Below are 6,480 nucleotides of genomic sequence, written 5' to 3' on the forward strand. Positions count from 1 at the left end.
GAAGTTCCTCTGCCCTTCTTAAAGGAACAGCCCACCTCTCTCCCAGTGGAATTCCAGCACATCACTTTTCTCTTTCCATCTCTGAGTTCTTGTTAAAGTAATTTTGAGATTTCTCATGGCTGAAAAATGTGGTTCAACAGAGCAAAGGACAAAACAAAGGTCATCATTACCCATCCCTTTGTAAATATTACCATTCTTTCTTTTCCTTCTCTCCTAGTTTTCCTCCTTTTTTGTCTTGCCTGTCTCTCCTAACTTCTACTGCAAACTCACTCCTTTTGGTCAATGTTCTCTCCTCCCTGCTTTCCTACTTGCAGATGCCACATGCGCGGAAAAACTCCCCAAATACTTCTCACATTTATAGCCCTCAGCTGATATATATGGCTCTCCAGGAAAGATGGCATCTCCTGTGATTTCTATTTGGATACAGATATATATGGAGGTTTTTTATCTTCTATACCTGCAGAAATTCAAGTAGGACTCAACTCTTCAACTTGTTGCATCAGTAGCCATTTTCAGCATTAGTGTCTGCCTTAATGAGGTCACTTTTATTTGTATACACTGGAAACTGACTTTGTAAAAACACCTGTTCACCTCCCGGGATGGCCGAAAGCCCGCAGGGACCGGGAACACGCGGTGCCCCGGGAGGGACCCGCAGCACCGTCAGGCCCGGCAACCAGCCCCCAGGGCCGTCACTGCCTCCCGCCCGCCCCACCCCGCCCTGCCGCCCGCCCGCACCCACCGTCCCGCCGTGGCCCCGGCGAGCCCAGCGGTTCAGGCAGCGGTGTTTTTTCTGTCTCCTCATTATCTTCATGATGAAGATCATAAGAAATATTTCCATATTCTCGTAAGAATGGGAAAATTTCAAGTAGGAACTGGTAAAAGTCTTTGCGAATTCCAAACCACCCTAAAGAAAAAAGGGAAAATTATTTCATGTTATTGCAGAACAGAATGAACACATAATTAAGCAGGCAGACTATGCAATCTCATTTAAGTTCTCTTGATTGTTTGCATCTGAATAATATAAAATTAGTTAGTGTTGCTTCTCAGTGTTCCTTACCCCTACAGTTCAGGTTACATACACACAGATATACATCCAGAATAGGGACATGCATTTGCACACACATGCCTGTGTGTATATCCATCTCTATAAATTACAGTTATACTACCACAGCAAGAATCCATTTCATTTCACACATTATACAGTGTCAGGTCACATCAGTACAGAGAAAGAACACAAAGGACTTTGCATCTCAACCAAAGTAAGCAGTGCCACATGGGATGACACTGTAAGCACAGAAAACTTACTGCAGTCACCTGAAAACAACAGTCTAACAAATATGTGAATTATTTCATGAGAATATACATAGAAAAGCCCTTTTTCAAAATACAAATCTTAATAAAATACATTTAAGCATTGGTTTTCGAACTGTTTCCAGGATTTTGAAAATACTTACAGTGATTTCCTCCTTTTTGTCCAAATGTGGTTGCCATTAATGTTATCAGTGAAAGCCAGAGAGGAACAAATATGGGTATGAAGGAAAAAGAATTATGCCCATCCACTCTGTGTACTAGCAAGATCTAAATGGAAAAAAATATATAGTGTCAGTTTAATTGCAATACTCACTTTCAAACTGCTTAAAGCATAGTCTGATTTCAGATCTTTAACTTCACACATCTGTGGGGGAAAAATGGTCTCCACAGAAGCATGTAGTCACAGTTCCAATGCAATGCAGATTTTACTCAAAAAAACTTTAAAGAACACATTTGCTGTTAATATTTTATTCCAAAACAAAAAGCAGCATTCTCATTTCAGTAAGTTAAAAAAAACAGTATTCATCACTCCCTAAAAAAAAGAACAAGACACAAACTCATTATGCTTTTCCAACCTCAAATGTGAGCAGTGGAACTACAATTGTCATCCAGCTGACAGCCATCGTGATGTGTGTCCTCCTCTGCTCAGCAATCACATCCATAAAGTGCAGGAACAGAACAGACCACACAATGTAATAGAGCACTACCAGGCACAGGAAGGATGTCAAGATCCACAGGTGAACACAAACAACCTGAGGGAGAGAGAGATTTGATTTGTTTCAGGTGTGTTTTTTTTAAATAAAGCAAGTCTACATATTAAGTCTAAAAAAGAAAAAGAAATTTAAGTCTTTAACTAATATAATCTCTAACAGAAGAGCATCAATTCGAGCATGCTGTTATGAGCCGTATCAGCTCTCTGAGGTTCCCCAGCTTTCTAAACCCCATGAAGATGAAACAATTTAAAATTAAGTCAATGTAGTTCAACTTTAGTAAGATATCCGTGATTTTACATGGGCTCAAATTGTACTTGAAATTGATTTTAGCAAGTATTTCCTACAGTGGACACCTTATTTGGAAGGGTTTCAATCCTTTCTCAAAATTTTAGGAAAAGAGAAAGGACAGACATAACCATGCCAGATTGTCAGTTTTATGGCAGTTTACAAAAATCCAGACACAGAAACAGCACTTTTGTATTCTAAAGACATTTGGGACAGGACATCTCAGCAGTTTACAGTGACCAGTTGCACAGTAAATGGACTTACATGCATGGTAACACAACAAATAAAACTAGTTATTTACCACACTGTATTTACCAATGCATTCTCTAACTCACCAATCATTTTCATGGCTAGTTTACTGTTCCCGTTGGAAACTTTGGTTAGTATTTCTCTTTCAACTACTGCTCAGGGATTAACTGCAGTTGGTGGCACATTCCTCTCCCTCAGAGGGTGAAATGCCCAAAGAACAGCCTCCAATTACCATGACCACTGAATGACATGTCAGACCTTCAGCGAAGGATTGCTAAGCAAGCAAAAATGTTATCATGGACTAATCACATATTAACTGTTCCCTAGAGTAAATATCTTTATGAAATTCAGTATTTAAACAAAGATAAGAAGAAAACACTTGTTACGTACAAGCCATGGCCATCTGATGATCTCGTCTAGTCGGAGTGCAATAAATATGAACTGTAGAATATTGACTGAACACAAGATTTCCAACTAGAAAAAGGAAAAACATTAGAGCAGGCTGTGCTTTAACTGTGCATGCTATGGGACACTACAGCCCAGATGTACTCAAGAACCATGCCAAGCATTTGCTGCCATTGGCTTTTCTTGGAATGCATGAGGTTCCTGAAGCTATTTCCAAGATAACCAAGGAATCTGTCAAAGAACTTCTCTGATTCCATGTTCATCACTGCAATGAGCAGACAATATTTCAGATTAAATACTTCTGAAAATAATAATAAATTAACAACTACTTTGATTACTCATGTCAAAAATTAATGTCCTGGATTAAAGACAGGCCCCTCTTATGTTTCTAGCAAATCAAAGGGAAATAATGAAATCTTCACGGAATAAAAAGAAAAGAAAGTAGAACAGCACTAACTGAAGATGATAAAAGACTAAAAAAAAAACATTATAAAAATGAGTAGAGACAGCTGTTGCCTTTTATGGATTCCACTTTCTTCTGCCAGTACTTAGCAACTGTGCAGTCATCTGTAAATCAATGGGCAATCAAGCATCATCCAGTAGAAGGCAAGTACTTCTACACAAATTTTTCTTTTAGGAATGGTTAACTGTGAATAGAACACTGCAAAATAAAATTCTATAGGCAACTGTTTTAAAATGAGCAACTTAAAATATCAGTTTACCAATCACCCTAACAATCAATTACTATAAATGTTTCTCTCTCTAGCGATAAACTCACCCTAGACTACTGTTAGAGAAACAGTCCCTTAAAATAAAAATACCTTAAAAAGCTGAACCTCATCTAAAAATGGGGTAGTTCAAGGACATAGCAAAACAAAAAATTCCTTAAACAAAATAAATTCAGGAAGAATTCTAAGTTCATTGCAAAACTCCACAACAGTGGGAATATCTTGAGAATCCTTCCAAAACCAAAAGGAGTTAGAGAAGATAGAGCCAGAAAGCAAAACCTTACTGTTTTATGCCTACCATCCACATTCCCAAATTAAAGATTAAATACAGAGATTGGGATATTAAGACATTTTCAACCCTGATTACCAAGAGCTCTGGAAGTTCAGTTCTGCCTAGGGATTGGGCTCGCTATCAGTGGAATTGTTTTCAGTTGTTTCCATGTAAGTGTCCAGTGTTAGTCTGTATTGCAGAGTTCCTGGCGAGTTCTTTTAACATACAATAACAAAAAGGCAGGTTCAAAACATGCTGCAATTTGGTAGTTGAAAAAAATTAGAAGATACTAGAAAAAGTTATATTATTCCTGATCATGATTTTCATTCACACTTGCAGGTGAGTGCAAACAATTAATTGGATTCATGCAGTCCTCCATATCACACTTTCCTGAGAGTCAAACTGTCACAGAATTGGTCCTGCATTGCCACGAGTTTTACACACCACAAATGAAGCTTCACCTCCAGGAACCTGTCATGTCAGAATCCCCACACACATGCTGCAACTGACACTGGAGACACAAAGAACAAGGGCATGAAGACCAGAAGCCAGAAATGGGTTCCTCTTTCGATCCTGTCACACACCAGGACTTCAAACATCATCAGTAGCAGGTGGATGCCTACTGCAACTAACATAGCTTTGAACTCCACACAGGTTTCTCCTTCTGCTCTGAAGAGAGGATAAGGAAGCATTCAATTTAATTGCCAAAAAGAAAGTACACTATCCTGCAAACATTCCAAGACACTTGGTAAGTTGATAATTATTTTTAAAATGTTGGAAACAAATGTTCTAGATGCTCTTATGCTGTTAAAAAACCCATTTATGAACTGAATTCAGTGCAGATCATTTTAAGAAACTTGGGGGCACAACCTAAACATTCCAAAATCTGCCATAGACCTTTTCTGCTCACAGTATCGAAAGCCTTGGTGAGATCAACAAAGGTTCCATAAAGACCTTTGTTCTGTTCCCAGAACTTTTCTTGCAGTTGTCTGAGAACAAACACCATGTCTATGGTACTCCTGTTGGCTCTGAAACCACATTGGCTTTCAGGAAGAAAGAAGTTCTTCTGCTCTAGTGGGTATTAGTCTGTTCAAAAGTATTCTTGCCAGGATCTTGCCAGCAATGGAGAGCAGAGTAATACCCCGGTAGTTTGAGCAGTCTGATTTATCTCCCTTCTTCTTATACAAGGTGATGATGACTGCATCACCAAGGACTGATGGTAGTTGGCCTAGTTCCCAGCAGCACACCACAAACTCATGGAATTTAGCATGGAGTGCTTGGCCCCCGTGCTTCCAGACTTCAGGTGGAATTCCATCAACCCCAGTTGCCTTGCCAATTTTCACCTGCTGTATGGCCTTAAGAGTTTCTCCCCTAGTAGGGGCAGTATCCAATTCATTCTTCACCGGCTGTTGTGTAATGGACTGAATTGCTGAGTCTTGAACTACACGGTTGGTACTGAAAAGAGTCTGAAAGTGTTCAGACCATCGATTCACAATGGAGGTTTTATTTGTGAGAAGCATTTGACCATCTGCGCTGAGTAGAGGGCTTTGGAGCTGGTCTGTAGGCCCGTATGCTGTTTTCAAGGCCTCATAGAATCCTCTGTGATCACCCGTATCTGCGCATCATTGAGTTTTTCCTGCTAGACTGATCCACCACTTGTTCTGGATGTCACGGAGTTTCTGTTGGAGCTTGCTGCATGCGAGACGAAAGGCTGCTTTTCTCAAATGACAAGATGGCTGAGCAAGGTGTGCTTGGTGGGCAGTTCTCTACTTCCTCAACAAATCCTGAATCTCTTGATTGTTTTCATCAAACCAGTCCTTGTTCTTCTTGAAGGAGAACCCTAAGGATTCTTCAGAGGACTGCAGGATGCTATTTTTAATATGTTGCCAAAATGATTCAGGAGAGGGATCTATGAAACGATCCTCAAACCTAGTTTGAAGGTTTGCCTGAAAGCTGTCTCTCTCTTTAGCTGATTGAAGATGGTCAACTTGGAGTCTCCTCCTTGGAATACCGCCCCTTTTAGGTTTGAACTTAAGGTTGAAGTGAAGTTTACAGCAGCCAAATCGAACAATAGAAAAGGGAGGTGGAAGAAGGAGCTGACCAGGAAATAAGACAAAAACTACAACTCTGGTTCTGTATTCAACTGACTGGAACATCTTGGCAACAATTTGAGACTCAACAATCTCAATCTGTGAGGAGGCTCTTGGCTCCCGCTAGGTGTTATTATTCCAACTTGGTCTTGAATAAACTGAAGAGTCGAGTATGTGTCCTTGTTTTCTTCTGTTCCCTCTGCCGACTTTGCTTCTCCCATTCCCCAATCCCAAGGCTGAACCCTCTTCTTCCCTCTGCTTGCCTCTGGGACAGGTGGGGACCTGTCCAACTTTGGCAGAAAGGGCATGGCTGCCAGATCTGTCACGACATTGGAGGAGAACTGCTGCGTTTGGTGACAGAATTGGACCTCTTTGGACCTTGGTGTGAGGGATGAGGAGAGTCATATTTTTGAAGACCTATTAAGGCT

General features: G+C 40.3%; 1 pseudogene; it reads right to left on the bottom strand.

The window, feature by feature from the left end:
- Positions 1-739: 739 nt before the first annotated feature.
- LOC113978465 lies at positions 740-5,585 on the bottom strand (annotated as a pseudogene).
- Between the last annotated feature and the right edge of the window lie 895 nt (positions 5,586-6,480).

This window comes from Neopelma chrysocephalum, unplaced genomic scaffold (assembly GCF_003984885.1).
Source record: "Neopelma chrysocephalum unplaced genomic scaffold, ASM398488v2 Primary Assembly neopelma1_332, whole genome shotgun sequence".
Lineage (NCBI taxonomy): Eukaryota > Metazoa > Chordata > Aves > Passeriformes > Pipridae > Neopelma > Neopelma chrysocephalum.